The following is a 19090-nucleotide window of genomic DNA, read 5'->3' on the forward strand; positions in this document are numbered from 1 at the left end:
CTCCTATCAAGAAACTGATATAGTTGACAGGCCACTAGCAGAAGAGGCTGAATTAAATCAACTTATCTTCTCTCCATGACACTCGAATTCCAACCATTAACAGTATCATCACAACCCCAGAATACTCATTCACTTAACAAGCCATGGAGCTTTGCTGGCCAAAGCAGATACCACTAATGCCAAGTCTTGCCTATCCATCAAGAATCCGGTGAGGCTTCTGGGAAGGTGCCATTAATTCACTGTGAGCCACATTCGATTGCAGAAGCAGCCCAATGATGTTAGACTCTCTTTCCGAAGCTACAATGGACTCTTACTAACAACCACCGACTCCTTACGTTCATCACCTCCTCGAAGATTTCAGATAGTTGCACCTTCATCTGCACCACCATAATGAGGATATCCACACCAATCTACATTTTCACTGAGCTCTGCCTTCCGTTATCAGAGTAGAAACCTCAAAGCCTCACACTTCATCTGAGCTAGACAGATGTACTAAGCGTCAGCGACCAGGACTTCTAGGCCACCTTAACAATGCCATCCAGATAATACCTCAAAGGAAATCCGTCGCATCAGACATTCTGTCAAAAGCAGAAACCATCCCTTCCCCTATGACAGAGTCACATTAGATAAGCACGCAATGGAAATGTGCCTCCAGCAACAACACCTCTCATCATGGAATAACATTTCGTTACATAATATCTACATCTTTCATGCCGGCTGCATCCAACTTTACACTGATGCAACACCCTAAATAGACTTCAGCAGTTAATATGGTGGCTGCTGGGTTGATTCTGAACAGCCTCCGGAATTCAGTTCCCACAATGCACAGTCATGAGCAGTCTCCACAGCATAATGAAACATATCCCATAGTATTAGCCATCCTTTGGGGGGTTTAATGGTCCGAATCTACTCATCTGCTCAGACAATGCAGCAGAAGTTGAAACTATAAACAAGGGATGATTATGTTTGGCAGTTATGCAATTCATGCATAGTCCCTCTTAATCTCTACACAACAACAATTCCTCCTCCGAGCAACTCATATACCAGGACTCCTCAATCTCGTATCCAACTCTTCGTCATTTCCCATTTCCAGAAGTTAGACTTGGCTCCAGAATAAACATGCATCCCTCGCCAGTCATACCACAGATCAAACACCAAACATGCTTCCCAAGAAGCCATTCTTAATTGCCTTGCTCCAAGCATGATCTCCAGAATACCTCTCCGGCTGGAACTGTCTCCAAAGCTTGCTTTCCCATCAACCGACCAGCCCTCCATTCACAACTTAATATCTTAGGCTCATTCATTCCTAAGATCCCCACATGCATTTCTAAACCTACTTGTCAGGGATCAACTACACCTATGAATAACCACTGGCTACGATTGCCCAGCTTCTCTCATTCTCATGCATTCGTACTAATAAAGGCTTACAAAAACAAGAACCTGCGTTAACCATCTAACGCCTGAACTATTCAGCCTCTGCATCCTATCCGGATGATCAGGCATTCCGAGCTCACGCTTAAATCAGCTCTTCCCAACTTTGGGGGTCCTAATTGTCTGGCCTAAATATATGCTAGAGAATGTACCCCCACCCTGAGTCTCTCTGAGCCATCAATTCTAGATGCCCTGATCAACCTGGCCATCATCCCATTCTCTCGACCCCTTCATCCTCTTTCTACTCTTCCCCAACTCCCTGTTCAACTAACAGTTTCATATCTTGTTTGTGGCATGGTCCTAGCTAGTGAAAAAGAGGGGAAATGATATTTGGTTTGCCCATGGCGGAAATAGAACAGCAGGGGTCGCTGCAATAGAATACTCAAGGGAAAATTTAAGGGCCATGTTCTTAACCATGATGAGAGAGATAATTCTGGAAGATTGGTGATACTGGAAGCAAGCACTGATCAGTCACATTATATTTTGGTAAATTCATATACTACCAACAATAAGCTACAAAATAGCATATTTTTGGGAAATATTGAATTAAAATTAATGCAGATCAAGAGCAAATTCCCTGATGCTAAAATAATATGGGCAGGGGGACTTTAACTGTGTACATAATGATTTATTAGATAGATGGCCACCCAAAGATGATGGTATGTGTAAAATAAAAAATGCATACCTTCATTTAGGGTTAATAGATATTTGGTGACGCAAAAATCCAAACCAAATTTTGTATACATGGAGTAACAAAGATCAGTCTAAACAGTCACGCATTTATTATTTTTAAATTTCAGATATATTAGAAGATTATGTTCAGTCTGTTTTTATAGAGCCTTCCATCTTAACAGATCATAAAGGAATAGCAATTGATATAAATGGGTATGGTTCAAGTAAATATAAGGCAAATAGAGGATATTGGAAACTTAATAAAACATTATTAGAAAATGAAACATTCAAAATGAAAGCAACAGAAATTGCTGATAAAGTAGGAATTGGACTCAGGTTAATAAAATGAATACCTTTTGGAAATATTGGAAGCTCACTATATATGAAGTAAGGAATTTAGCCATTTCAATGGGGAAAATGCTTGCTTTTGCTAAGCGGCAGAAAGACTGTAGGATTACAAAAGAAATTATGGAGTTGTCTAGTAAAAGAAATTTAACTCCCCAAGAATTATTAAATTTGTCAGCATTACAAATACAATTAGACACTATTTATGAAGAGAAAGCTAGAGGTGCTTTTACAAGATCAAGGCAAATTTGGTTGGAACAGGGGGAAAAGAATACCAAGTATTTTTTTTTTTTTTAACCTGGAAACGAGAAATGGAGAAATGTCTTCATTAAATAAATTATTAATAAATAATATAGTGTCGGAGGATCAGAAGGAGATATCCCAATATGTCATTCAATTTTATAAACATCTACTACTCCAATTCGGTTAATTCTGACCTGGATACATTTCTGAAGGGTTTGGGGAAAGCAAAAACTATTAGTAAAGATTTCAAATAATTTTGTGATGAAGAGATAAAACTGGAGGAGATTAAAGAATGTATTGGGTATTTAAAAGATAATCAATCTCCAGATAACGACGGACTTCTCAGTGAATTTTACAAAGTATTCAGGGATAAATTAGCACCGTATTGCTTGCAGTATTTAAAGAATAAAGGAGAGACTCTTTAAAACAAGGAGTTATTACTCTAATTCCAAACCACAAAAAGATATTCTTAACTTAGACAACTGGAGGCCTATTAGTCTTTTAAATAATGTTGCCAAAGTTTTTGCACATATATTTGCTAAAAGACTGAAACATGGATAAGATGACATTATTGATGAAGAACAGACTGGATTTATTCAAGGGCAACACATTAGTAACAATACTAAAATGATTTTAGACATGGTGGATTATAATGAGTACATATCAGATAATAGTCTTAGATTATTTGTTGATTTCCATAAGGTTTTCGACACTATAGAACATGATTTTTTGTTTAAAACGATTACATTTTTTGGATTTGGCATGTGTTTTTTAAAAGCTGTTAAAAATGTTATACAAAGGATGCACTAGTTCTGTAAAACTGGCCCAATGAACATCTAACAGATTTGAAATTGTCAGAGGAATAAGACAAGGTTGTCCATTTTCTCCTTTTCTTTTTTCTGTTAGCAACCCAATTATTAGTTCTTCATCTCAAGAAAGGATATTTTCAAGATATTACAACTATGGGAAAGGAATTTAAGCTATGTCAGTTTGCAGATGATACAACACTCTTTCTAAAAGATATACTGTACATGAAGTTAATAAAGCTGTTGATTGTATTAATGATTTTTCATCTGTATCAGGATTACATGTGAATCTGAGTAAATCAGTTATTTTTCCCTTAAAAAAATTGCAATGGACCACAAAACCAGTCTTAAGTCGCTGGGGTATATTTGTAGCAATAGCCAAAAAAACATTGTATGGGTCAAAATTATAGATTTTTATTTTATGCCAAGAATCATTAGGATATTAAGTAAAGATGTTCCATGAAGATTTTTTTAAAATTTCCTACTGTAAATATATCAAAACTTAATTTTTGATTAGTAATATGTATAGCTAAGAATTCATTTGGACTTCAAAAGGCGATTTTCTCTGTATTTAGATTTTTTTTACACCCTCAGATTCCAGATTTTCAAATAGTTGTATCTCGGCCAAATATTGTCTGATCCTAATAAATACATAAATGGAAAGCTTAACGATTCAGCTTTCATATGATGTATAAATCTCAGTTTTGAAAAACTGACACTTAAGACTGGACAATTAATATATCTGGTATTGCAGTCAAAACCACTGTGAATTACCTTGGAGTTATCATATGTAAAGATGAAAAAATGCACAGTGATTTAAACTTCGATCCAATAATCAGAAAAACTAAAAATAGATTTATTATGTGGTTAGAAAGGGATTTATCTTTGCAGGGAAGGGTCCTTTTGTCCAAGACGGAAGTAATTTCCAGGTCAGTTTACGTTTGCTTATCATTTGATTTACCTTCTAAAGTAGTTAAATCGTTGGACAAATTACTCTTTGACTTTATTTGGAAAAGAAAACCACATTATTTGAGAAAAGAGATATTATGCAGTTCAAATGACAGTGGGGGCCTGGAGGTATTAAATTATGATACCCTAAACAATGTATTTAAAATTAATTGGATTACACAGTACTTAAATAGAAAGATAATATGTGGAACATATTCCCAAATTTTTTGTTTAAGTCAGTCGGTGGTCTTGAATTTTTGTTAAAATGTAATTATTGTATTGACAACATTTCAGTAAAACTTTGCAGATTTTCATCAACAAGCTCTCATGGCATGGACATTGCCTTAACGGTTCCAGTTGTATTTCCACTTGTGTTTTGTATGGAATAACAGAGATATTTTTATATAAACATAAATCACTTTTTTTAATATATGGTTTGAAAATAATATTTTATTGGTTAGTCAGTTGATGAATAGTGATGGAGTTTTATTATCATACACATTCTTGACAAATTTACAATCCCAATTAGACCCAGAGAATATGCCATTGTAATGGACGCTATACCCAGTAACGTATTATGACTTCTTTAAAAATTAATGTGATGAAAATCCTAATCTGGATATATATAACTAAATTTTTTTTTTTTTATTGAAAATATTAATATTTAATAAAAACAACAACATAGCAAATAAAAACATTAGAAATGTAGTAAAATTATTTTTCTTATTTCTGACCAGATTTTTCTGACCATCAATATTAGACTTAAATTGTTGTAAGGCTTGGAGAATGGTTGATAAATTCTTTCTTAATAACAAAGTAAAGGAAATTTTGGGAAGTTTCGGAAGTTTCATATAAAATATGAAATGTGTATTGGAATGTTTTAAAACTGAATATTGACTACAGTACTCCTGTGAATTTTGTAGTAATGAAAAAGAAACAATTTTTTCATGATATTTGGGTTGATTTTGAGAATTTCATTACAAGAAAACTTAATACAGCTGTTTAAACTGGGTGGGTCCGATATAATATATATTTTTTTTACATTTTATCGATGAATTTAAAACACTACTGTAATATGGTATATAAATGTAAACAACAAAAAAAAGCTCTCAGGACTTCCATTTTTTATCTGCAAATTTGAAATAGACAAGTAAACTGTAGCATCTTCATTATTTTAGTATTTTATGTTTTCTTTCTTCCTCTGGCAATTATTATTATTTTTTTTTTAACTTGTAATCTTGTGTCCTGATGACATTTATAGGCCTACGCAAAGTTGTATTTCTCTTGTTGTTATAGTTGTTCATATGGAATAAAAAAAAAAGAGAAAAACAATAATGTACAGTATGTGGAAAATAATGTTTTTTGACTCTTAAACCGTGTAAACACATTTCATTACACCAAATACACAAAATAATGTTCTTTTTAGCAACATCATATGGCCAAGCACGGTTAACTTACTGTCAGCTAAACCCTTAACTTTCGGTTGATTAACCCCAAACCTTGCTTACTCAAGGTGTGTGGTTCCAAAAAACACGTCCGGGGGCCTGTACCATGATGGTAGATGAACAAATTCAGAGTTACAGGATTAGTTTCGAGTTGACAAAGCCAAACCACTCCAATCCTGCTTTGTTGGTACCATGATGCTGATCATCAACTTTCTTAGTCAACTCAGGCTTTGATCCTGAGTTTGTGGAGCTCCAATCCTGCTTTGTTGGTACCATGATGGTGATCATCAAATTTATTGGTTTGGTTAGGGTTTGATGGTTTTGCTTAAGGTTAAGAGATTGAAAAATATGATGAATTTAAATGCATTTACAAGGAAAAAAGTCCTTGTTCATGAAAGAGGACAAATAAAAGAAATCATCTTACTTTATCAGCGCAGTCACAAGTAAAACTTGTTATATACAGTGATAGAGACTGTATCAATTATCTATTGATTCTACAGCTTATTTATATTACATACGATCTGTATATGATAGACTGACTGAACTGATAAACTAAAATTGCTTGTGTGTAATGGATTAATAATAATATAAATCATGTAATTATATAAATCATATAAAATAACTCTAAGTAATTATCATTAAAGCCGGACATTTTGTGTGTGTTTTTTGTTTTTTTTTAGTATTAGTGACCTTAAATTTGGAGCAAGAGAAACTGGGGGAGTGACTTTTTTGTGTAAAACACGTGTCACTTTGCTCACATCTGATTGGTCCAATTTCAGTTTGAGATCTCCAACTCAGAACATAACTCAGAACACACACACACACACACACACACACACACACACACACACACACACACACACACACAAACATTTGTATGGTATGTTAATGATGAAGTGCTAATATAAGTAATAAATAAGGTAATATATTATTATAATATGGTTATTATCTAACTGTTATTTGTATAAATTATAAAACACTATGACAAGGTAATGTTTAATTTATTATATCTTAGTGCTGCGTTCGACACCATAGATCACGACATACTCATAGATAGATTACAAAACTATACAGGTATCCAAGGACAGGCTTTAAGATGGTTTAGATCCTACCTGTCCGATCGCTACCACTTTGTTTATTTAAATGGGGAGTCATCTCATTTATCACCAGTAAAAATATGGAGTGCCACAAGGATCTGTCCTAGGTCCTCTGCTATTTTCAATATACATGTTGCCCCTTGGTAATATCATTAGAAAATATGGGATAAGTTTCCACTGTATGCTGATGATACTCAACTATATATCTCAAAAAGACCACATGAAAACTTCTAAATTATCTAAGCTAACAGAGTGTGTGTTAAAAATGTAAAAGATTGGATGACCAATAATTTTCTCCTATTAAATTCAGATAAGACAGAGATATTACTTATTGGACCAAATCTCGTAGATTACAATTTGCAATTAGACGGATGTACTGTTACTTCCTCTACTGTCAAAAATCTGGGTGTTATATTAAGCCGCGTTCAGACTGCACGATTTTAGGCCAGTTTTTGGCTCGCCGACAGGGTTTGAGTAATCGCCGACAAATGCCCGAAATCACAGGCAAATCGGTGCTCGTTCACGCGAGTGACAGTCACGCAGTGTGAATGAGCAAAGAACGCGATCTGAGAGAATTACCGACGAGTCGCCGATGCCCGTGAGATATTTGGCATGCTTAATATCTGGACCTGTCGGCGATTCAAATCATGCTGTGTAAAAAGTGTTCTGACTGAAAACTACGTCGGCGATGACTAACAGCCAATGAGAGAGCAAGATACAGAGCAGCGGGGAGTTCGGGGAGGAGTTATAGACCACAATATCAGCAAGCATGGCTTTGTTTCAGAAAAAGGCTTCTTTCTCGGTTTATTTGGACCCAAGAAATGGGAAGAACAATTAGTCGAAAATTTGGCAGGAGCACCCGTGTCTGTTTGACGTTTCATCTGAGCTATCCCAGTCTCACGTGAGAACTCGGTCTTGCACGTATGATATCGCGTTGTTTCCTTGTCACATCTCGCGTGTGTTTGGTTGTGAAACGTAGTTTGCATGCCAGACAGAGTTGTCGGTGATTCTTCCTAATGTAAAGTCATGCAGTGTGAAACCTTCTGTCGCCGATCCATCGTGCAGTGTGAACACAGCAGTGACTGAATCCTGGCCAAGATAGTCATGCAGTGTGAAAAAAACAGTGACCCGACTACTTTGAAAATCGTGCAGTCTGAACTCGGCTTTAGACAGTAACTTGTCTTTTGAAAATCATATTTCCCATGTTACAAAAACAGCATTCTTCCATCTTAGAAAGTTGCCAAGCTACAAAACATGTTACCTGTTTCTGATGCAGAAAAGCTAGTTCATGCGTTCATGACCTCTAGACTGGACTATTGTAATGCACTGCTACTGTAGGTGGTTGTCCTGCATCCTCAATAAACAAGCTACAGGTTGTCCAAAATGCAGCGGCTAGAGTCTTTACCAGGTCAAGAAAATATGATCATTTTACCCCAATTTTACAGTCTCTGCACTGGCTACCTATTAAGTTCTGTATCAGTTACAAAATATTATTACTTACTTATAAGGCCCTTAATGGCTTAGCTCCTGCGTACCTAACTAGTCTTCTACTACGCTACTACCCATCACGCTCCCTAACTGTGCGTTCACACCGCCGGCGTCGGTAGCGTCAAAAATCGCTCTGGCCGCTCTGCTCACAACGCTGCAGAAAGATTTGTGAGCACTCTGACGCTCTGACGTAGATCGAATGCTTATTGTGTATTTAATGCGGCCGCAAAGCAAACAAGCTTGTTGATCTTGTGCAGACTAACCACAATAAGGGTAACGTTTATAAGCTAACTCATTAAATATTGTTGTGGATGAAGTATTAGATCCTTTACCTAATAATGTATAAAGCACTCTAAAAATACTCTGATGCAATTAAAAGTCCTGCATTGAAAATGTTACTTAAGTAAATATAAGTATAAACATTACTTAATGTAAGTATAATCAAGAAAAATTTGTTTAAAAGTAAACTGGGACTGCTTTGTACTATTATTTATGATATCATTAGATTATGATTCTTATATCATTACTGCACATCAGCAACTCACCAGAATAATGAACAATTTCAGACACCTTGGTCCCACGTATCAATTTTAATTTAATTTTTTTTTATGTCCCTGTACGCAAAACAGGGACACATCATTACTGCAAACACGCCACAGCAATAATCAACCTTTTGTTTTGAGAACTAATGTGGTCGGAGCTGCATTCTCTGGAATCCTCTCAAGCGGTGGACTTCTACGTTCTGATTGGTTGCTGCCCCAACCGCGTCATAGCTCATTACAATAAAGTTGCCCTGATTTCAACTCTCATCGACGCTCTCAACGGCCCAAGTCGCGCCGCGCTGCTCCTCGCCACTGCTCGACGCCGGCTCTCATTGAAAAGGATGAATGGACTTCCGGCCACTTTGACGCTCTTGATGCTGGCGGTGTGAACGCACAGTAAGGTCACAAAACGCGGCTGGACTTTTGGTAGTACCTAGGATAGCAAAGTCCACTAAAGAGGGTAGAGCTTTTTCACATTTGGCTCCCAAACTCTGGAATAGCCTTCCTGATAATGTGGTCGGGGTTCAGACACACTTCCTCTGTTTAAATCTAGATTAAAAACACAACCTTTTTGGCCAAGCATTCAAATAAATGCATCTCATAATTTTGGACTGCAGTTATATCTGATCAAATGCGCATTATTATTCTTTAGCTTGGGTTAAACTAATTAATACTCTGATGCAATTAAAAGTCCTGCATTGAAAATGTTACTTAAGTAAATATAAGTATAACATTACTTAATGTAAGTATAATCAAGAAAAATTTGTTTTTTAAAAAGTAAACTGGGACTGCTGTACTATTATTTATGATATCATTAGATTATTATTCTTATATCATTACTGCACATCAGCAAACTCACCAGAATACATGAAACAATTTCAGACACCTTGGTCCACGTATCAATTTTAATTTATTTTTTTTTATGTCCCTGTACGCAAACAGGGACACATCATTACTGCAAACACGCCACAGCAATAATCAACCTTTTGTTTTGAGAACTAATGTGGTCGGAGCTGCATTCTCTGGAATCCTCTCAAGCGGTGGACTTCTACGTTCTGATTGGTTGCTGCCAACCGCGTCATAGCTCATTACAATAAAGTTGCCCTGATTTCAACTCTCATCGACGCTCTCAACGGCCAAGTCGCGCCGCGCTGCTCCTCGCCGCTGCTCGACGCCGGCTCTCATTGAAAATGAATGAGATGCAATTAAAAGTCCTGCATTGAAAATGTTACTTAAGTAAATATAAGTATAAACATTACTTAATGTAAGTATAATCAAGAAAATTTGTTTAAAAGTAAACTGGGACTGCTGTACTATTATTTATGATATCATTAGATTATTATTCTTATATCATTACTGCACATCAGCAACTCACCAGAATAATGAACAATTTCAGACACCTTGGTCCATGTATCAATTTTAATTTATTTTTTTTATGTCCCTGTACGCAAAACAGGGACACATCATTACTGCAAAACACGCCACAGCAATAATCAACCTTTTGTTTTGAGAACTAATGTGGTCGGAGCTGCATTCTCTGGAATCCTCTCAAGCGGTGGACTTCTACGTCTGACTTCTGATTGGTTGCTGCCCAACCGCGTCATAGCTCATTACAATAAAGTTGCCCTGATTTCAACTCTCATCGACGCTCTCAACGGCCAAGTCGCGCCGCGCTGCTCCTCGCCGCTGCTCGACACCGGCTCTCATTGAAAATGAATGACTTCCGGCCACTTTGACGCTCTTGATGCTGGCGGTGTGAACGCACAGTAAGGTCACAAAACGCTGGACTTTTGGTAGTACCTAGGATAGCAAAGTCCACTAAAGAAGGTAGAGCTTTTTCACATTTGGCTCCCAAACTCTGGAATAGCCTTCCTGATAATGTTCGGGGTTCAGACACACTTCCTCTGTTTAAATCTAGATTAAAAACACACCTTTTTGGCCAAGCATTCAAATAATGCATCTCATAATTTTGGACTGCAGTTATATCTGATCAAATGCGCATTATTATTCTTTAGCTTGGGTTAAACTAATTAATTTTACTTGGCTGGAACAGCAGCTACGCCTAATATGTCTCTATTTGTTTCTCTGTTTTGCCACGGGATTTACATCCCGTGGTAACTAGGATTTACACAAGCTCCAGTCTGGATCCAGAACACATGAGAAGAGATGATGCCAGCCCCTCAGAGGACATAAGATGATGCTAACCAGAGACACATACAGAACTACCACATTTTGCTTAAATTTGATTGCATAATTGCTGTTAATAGTGTTAATCATCTGTTTGTTTATGTCTTTTATTGATTTTTTCTGAAACTTTACTAAGTGTGATTGAATTATTTAATTTGTATATAAGTGTATATATATATATATATTATTTTTGAATTGAATTGAATTATATTTAATTATATATTTATTAAGTATTATTACTAATTAAATACATAATTAGCATCAAACACACAATATCATTCATATTCTCAAGGATAAAAGAGTAAACAGAAAAAAATGTTTAATCTTTTAATCCTTGAGAATATGACATTGTTTGATGCTAATTATATATTAAAGTCATATCCAATATGTATTTTGATTTAGAACTTAGACCTTATAGAAAATGGCAATCCATATGTGAGATGATAATATAAAATGTAATAAATAAATATATATAATATAATGACCCGGAGCAGGTTATCTTCAGAGAGCAAGTTGCTATGGTTACTTACATACCCGGAAAGTAACCTGAAAAAAAAAAATCACTGTTTCCACATTTAATATTTATTAAGAAGCAAAACATTTTTTTTTTTTTTAAATGTACATGTTTTATAATATCTAAGAAATATTTTATTAATTTTATCTGCCTACCTGTGGACAACTTGGAATGCTTCAGCCCATAGTTTGAGACGCGCTGATGTAGACCATTTCATGTTATTCAGTTTTCAGCTTCAGAAGCTTTAGTCAGCTGTTGCTCTCCTTTCTGTCATGTCTGTATCAACAGCAATGCCACTGGAGAGTACAGTAGCTGTGTTTCCCACTGAGGACCCAAACATCACAGAAGCAGCTGTGCAGGAGCTACAGATCTATGAGAAAAAAGACAATGTCCTGCATGGCCACAAGAAGAAAATGTGTTTCTTCACTTTGATTTAAAATCTACAGTACTTTGTTTCCTTATAGACATTGTGTAACACAGGTAGTCTACCATAATTCACTGGGCTTCTGTGATTATCCTTTTGAAAACATTTTAAAGGGAGAAGGTTGTTACCATGGAGTTCATCAGGAAGGTACACATCCACGTCGCTAAGCTGGTGAAGCCTGTCCTGACACACCAGGTGGCATCAGACTACATAGCAGAGGAGTCATTCCAGACTCCGGAGCCATGACCAAGTCAATTAAAAGTGTAAGAATTAGAGTCCATTTAAAGTGTAAAATCTTGGGTGCTTTTCATGTTATGTGTTACTCTTGAATTGCTTTGGTTTGATTTAGACTGACTGTAACCATTCCCACAGATGATGCCTGTGACTGCTAGAGCTCTGGAGACCATGATTCGATTGTCTACAGCTCACGCCAAAGCCGCATGAGTAAAACCATCGATCTGGGAGATGCTGAAGCTCCACTTGAACTCACACGCAGTTTGCTTATTCCCAAAAAGTGCATGCAATAATCATTACATACAGAACCTGATAATGTTTATTCACAGTTTTTGTCTTTTGTGTAATAATGCAATTTGGCATGACTCATTGTAGATTCTGAAGAAAGGGATAAGAAGAGGAAGATACCAGATTACTCATCAAACTGGCCACATTAAATTTTACTTATTTCCTTTGCTAATTTTTAAATAACTTAGTTAAGTAGATCTTAGTTCATTCCATACTTAAAATTTTACTTAAAATATGTGTTGCAAAACCTTGCAAAACTAAAAATGAAGTACAATTTACACACTTTGTTTTTGGGTTTTTTTTTTCAGTGTATAAAATATGATATTGTCTTAAATGTGGAGGTGATGATTGTAGACAGCTCAGTCAAGTCAGAAGAGCAGGCCAGCTTCTCAGAGAAGCAGTCAAAGGAAGAAAGCTGACATCAGTCAGGACAGGTACAACAGTCCTCTTCATTTTCAGATAATAGACTCTGGCATGTGCCAATAATGTGACGTTTTTCTCTGCATTATTCCTCCAATACTTGCTCAGATGTTGTGCCCACAGTGATGAACTTGGTCTGGAATTTTTTTTCCAATCATGTTTCTTTTTTTTTCCCTCATTTTGTTGGCAGCCAATTCAACAGACTAACTGCAACAATTATGATGTCGGAGACTGATTTTTAACAGCGGTGACCCTTTTGACTTGACCTGTTCACTGAAAAGTCACTATTAAGGCCAGCTCTACTGAAGTCCTTTAAGGGTGAACCCGGGGTCTCAGTCCGTGGTGTGTCCTGATGCTTCTAACTAACATTAACCAACGGCCAGGACAAGGAGTTTGACCCGAACAAGATTAACCCTTCGTGGCTGGATGCGCATGCAGCATGACAACCCAGGTCATACCGGTCTCAGAGATGGTGTGAGTTGTTCTCATTGTAGAGCAGGTTGCCAATGGACAGCTGCATGCTCTTGAAAACTCCAGGAATGAGGAATATTAACAACACAAATTATTTATAAGATATTAACGTAATTGTTGGTTACAAACGACAACATACACTAATAAACTCTGTGAGCATTAATGGTACTGAACACGTCTTTTGATGCTTTTTGCAATTTATTCATTTTGCAGCAACGATTTATCCAAAGCAAACTTACAAATGAGGAATACACAAGAAGAAAATTCATCTTAAGGAGCACAAGGAACATGAGAAGTGCTTGTAATCTAGTAATACGTTTCTTGAGAATAGTTTTAATTCAAGTTATGATTCAGTCGTCTCCAGCTCAGTAATGAAGACACAATCTGTAGACAATTCTGGAAAGATTGTCTCTCTCTCCGGTCTCTCCGTCGTCGGGCACTCCTCCTCTATCTCCCTCTCTCTCTCATTCTCATTGAGGCGTCTTTATTTACTCCCGGCATCTCATGGGGAATCTTTCAATTTCCATGGATCCCAGGAACTCTGGGGTTCTGCAAAGAGAAAAATTTCAGTTACGGGAGCAGTGTTGAGAAGGTTAATTTGTAAATGTAATGTAAGATTACAATTTTAACATTTAAAAATGTAATCAATAGTGTATGTATTTCCCGTTGCTTTATTAAAGTAATGTTACTGATATTGTGATACTTTTTTTAAATTTGTATGTTTCAATGGTTAATATTTAAAACACTAAAGACAGGGAGGTAGGGTTAATCTGGCAGTAGTACTCAACACTGATATTGTCAGACTTTCACAATCATTCCTTCACTTGAATAGTGATCAGCATTTCATTTTAAAGCACAGCCACAACACAAATCATACTTAGCACCTCTGATTTCCTTTGCGATCATTCTGAGTGTTAATACTGGATTTACATTTATAATAAGCAACCATTTCACATAGCTATGATTACTGTTTGTTGCAATAGCATCTTGACATATCTTTGCAAGGAAAAGACTGAGATCTAATGATTAATTGAAAGAAAAGAAAAACACAGTTAACAAATCCTCAAACATAAAACGCATACATAACCCTAATTAGAACATCATTAATTTGTCCTATTTCTGTGTCCTAAAACTCCATGACCCCACAACCGTGGTCCCCTCATATTGTAGAGAAGTCCAATCATCATGTATGTGTGGTTAAAAGCTCAGACCCACCCTTTTGTTATTTGTTAACATTTTCATAAGGTCACTGGTAATTTAATTAAACATGTTGATTAGGTGACTGTTATTTTGTAATTAAATTACGTAAATCCGTTAAATGTAACTAGTTACTCCGCATCACTAAATGGGAGTTATCCCATTTTTTTTACCACTTTACTAATGAATTATGGTAGGCCTACAATGACTCAAAGTATGGGAGGAGAACACTGGTTATTTGGAGACATACTACCAGCCTTGTCTCTTTGGCTCCTTCTCTGCATCACGGGTCATCACTCTCTAATCGCAGGTACTCTGATTCTTGGTGCGATTGTTCTTTAAAAAGTCCAAGTCAAATCTATTGATTGAAGTGGAAAGGTCAAAAAACGTGTAATATTTCATTAAATAATTCCGACTGGTTTGAATATAAGAACTGGCACACCTTCAAGGGAGAGGGAGGAAGATGACATCATCTCCTTTGTGGAAGCTTCGGATCTTAAGACGATCATGTGTGATGTCACTTGATGGTACCAGCAACTCGGCCCCCGTAGGTAGTATTTACTGCCCATTTGGCCGGTCAGGTGACTCGACTGCCTACTTTTTTTGGGTTGTCCCCATAAAATACTTAACTTTAAAAACCATGTCTGCACAAAAGAAGAGGAAGATACTATTTATATAAACACTTGTAGAAACTGTGCTGGTAAAACGCAGTTCACAATCGAGCACTCGGAGTCAAAGTTTACTAAGGTTTTCCAAGGACAAAAAGCACTGTAGCCAACATTGCATCTTTTCCATCCACGTCTATTCCCTTACTAATAATTACTATATGAAGATAGATTATTTTTATTTTATCTTGGGGATAATTATAAATAAGAACAGAGCCTATGCAAAAAAAAAAAAAAAAAAAAAAAAAGATTATGTTATATTTTTTGTTATAAATAAGTACATACAAAAAAAATTCTTTTGTATTTTACATCTGAACCAAACGCATTCACGTAGACAACATAATAAAATGTCAGTAATCCCACTTAGTGTGTTCATTAAAAATAATTGATTAGGCCTAGGAGACAGGCAGGCAAAAACCAGAGTTTTTATTTTCACGCAACTGTCAAGTATTTATGACTTTTGGGCTTTGGGGCTTTTATTAAAGTGTTTTTTCAGATTAATGGGAAAGCAAAAATCCCAAAAGGACACTGATTAAGTGTTTAGTTATAAGCACGTCTCTATCTATGTGTCAATAGATTTCACTTACAATACATACATATTTTAAAAGGCCGTTTTATCACAAAGAGTTTTTCCCTCCAAATCTGAGACTATATATCTCCACTTCAGTGGCACTTAAACACACCACAAACTTACATTTTTAGTTCCTGTCTATATTTCCTGCAGGTTCCCTCCTTACAGAAGGTATTTAGTTCATATATAATTTTTCTTGTTATTATATACAACATTGTTATTCCCAAAAAATGGGAAAAACAATATTTGTTTCTAGCTGTTCAAAGTATGTCTCTGAATTATGGAGTGACAAAAAGAGATACCCAGAATGCATTCTGTAAAAACAGTTGACTCAATAATATGTCAAAAAAATTAAACAAGAATTTGAAACCGACTTCAATCCTGATGTTCAGATGTTTGTTACTAGACATTTATGCAAATTAGCGCGATCTTTCATTAATAATGCCTTCATTTGCTATATTAAAAGAGAACATTTTAGACAACTTGTAATATAAAAAATGTTGCAATTATCAATGGAATCAATCAGCTTGGTAAGTAAGGTGATAGCCTATTAATTTTTTTACCATATTCACCTGCAGTGTCTCGCCTTACTACAAAAAGCAAGTTGCACTCAAGAGCATCGAGTGATTCCCTCTTTTCTTTTATCGATTAACAGTATAAGAACGACGGCCTATCAGATGTTTTTCCCAAGCAGGTTCCATAAACATAAGGACCCTTAAGACATAACAGATTATGTTGGGATGGTAATGACTGTAATCGGCAAATCTTTGCTGGACGTCTGGTGTATATTTATCAGGCTCCCCGCACTGTCATAAACACCTTTATGTGGGCGCTGCGCGTTGACAGTCCCGTGCTAGATGTGAGTTTGGAGAGGAAAGGTCCACTCAGAAACAAACAAAAATAAAGATTTAGTTTACCATGCTAAGGTAAATTACTCTTTGGAGCAATGGGATCACTAGACAATGGCGTATATAAACTATTTTACGTTGAAAACCCCAAATCTGACTAAAATCCCAAATTTTTGTGCCTGGGAACCTTCTGACTCATTTTGCCAGCACAGTTCAAATTTTATGTACGTTTATCTCTAAAAACTCTGTAAACCACGTATCTGTACTTACACATCAATCATACTGGCTCTACAAATGATTAATATCTATAACTTTGTGTCTTACAGTCAGTTGAGGTCTCGTTTGGCTCATGTTAGTGATCCATCTTAATGGTGTTCATGGGCGATGTTGGGATGTCCTGGATTCTGGTCCATCAGCTCCATGGATGCCTGACGCCACGGACCATTGCCATTGCAGATTGTCGTCTTGGGGTCCCGAGGTCCACGTGGAAGTAGACTCGCTATTGTTTATTTGGACTATATCCTTCAAGCCATTAATGTTCAACCCAATCTGAAATGAATAACCATCTGGGGATATGAATCGGGGTGCTGTAGTTTCCGGAAACGGCAGGGGTTGTAGCGGGAAGCCTGGTAAAATCACGAATGCGCCAAGTGTATTGGGACACTTGGTCTTGGAGAGGTTCAAGTAATCTCAGAGACAGACCCCCCTTTGATGGTTTTCTTCCTTTAACCCCTTCAAACACCTACTCTGAAATTTATCAGAGACGTCTAGCTGTTACATGATATAGTTCCCCAGTAGCTCGACGTCCACCTGTAGCAAGTAATTAAGTTACCCATAGGCTAAAAGTGATTTTGAGTTATTGGTGTCTTTAAAAATAAAGAAATTATACCTATGATCTTTCTGACATGAGTCTCAGGGCTCCTTTGGGGTGTTTTTAAACTGTGTATTCACGCACCCAGATGTTTAGCTGGTCATCAACGCCCCGCTGTTGTAGTGAATTAGAAAACTGCAGGGCACTGGTAGAGGTCTTTTTGGGGGTGAAAGAGGCGATCTTTCCAGGTAAGCCTTGTCAACCCTGGGTGTCCTGTGGCTGTGCTGAACAGGCATGGAAAGAAACCCACCCCTGTGGAATTATAACCTTTATTAGATAATAGCCAATGAAGCCTTCCTTATCCACTTTCTTAACCTTAGAAGGGAGGTTAAAAATCATTTTGTATGTCATATTGCAATCCTTGTGACAAGAAATGTCTAGAGAAGGTCAAAGAATATTTGCAATGGTCTTCAGTAAAAGTTTTTATATCAATGAGGACCAACGTGCTCCCATCATTAAAAGAGGTATCAAGTGTAGGGAGTAAGGGACTAGGATATGTGCAAATTTTTTACAAAGTGGTTAGATAACAAAAAATGAAACAATATTAACAAAGAGTTTTTCCTCCATGTGACACCGTCCCAGTTAAGACCAGTCTTTTGGCAGAACTAGGTATATACTGTATGCGCTACGACGTTTAATAATCGATATAATAAGGTATTGTTTAAAACACTTTGGTTAAATTACCTGGGCAAACAAATAGAAATAATGGGCAATTCTGTGTGATTTTCAAAGGAGGTCCTAATAGATCTGTCGGAGAGAGTGACTGTAGGCTACAGTCTTGACATTTCTCTTCATAGGTATCTTATATATTTTGATTCCTCTTGGTAAGTCATGGAATGGGTGTAATTTGTGTGTTTTTTTTAAAAAATCTTTTACAGTTGGTGTAAATAAATAGTTGCCATTTGAAAAAAGTTCAATTTCTCACAGTGACAAGAGTCTGGATTTTTAATGCATCACAACCAAGGTGGAAAGTAACGATTACATAATACTCGCGTTACGTAATTGAGTAGCTTTTTGTGTACTTCTACTTTTTAAAGTAATTTTTAAAATCTGTATTGTACTTTTTACTTAAGTATATTTTGTTTGAAGTATTGTACTTCGCTACATTTTAAAACACATTAATTACTGATAAAAAAAAAATCCCTCGCTGGAAACTACGTCAGTAATAATGGGCAGGAGAGCAAACTGGCGCAAAATCACAAGAAAGATGCAGACGGACAAAACAGGCGTTAGTGGTGCAGATGGGGATGAGAGCGAAATGGCGTAATATTCTGAAGTTGAACTCGAAGGAAATGAAGTGAACCTCTGCCATATGTAAGCTCTATTATGCAGTGTAAGCTGTGCTTGCCTATGGAGACCAAACTAGCAGCTTATAAGATCTCG

This window comes from Cyprinus carpio, chromosome B20 (assembly GCF_018340385.1).
Source record: "Cyprinus carpio isolate SPL01 chromosome B20, ASM1834038v1, whole genome shotgun sequence".
Classification (NCBI taxonomy): Eukaryota; Metazoa; Chordata; class Actinopteri; order Cypriniformes; family Cyprinidae; genus Cyprinus; species Cyprinus carpio.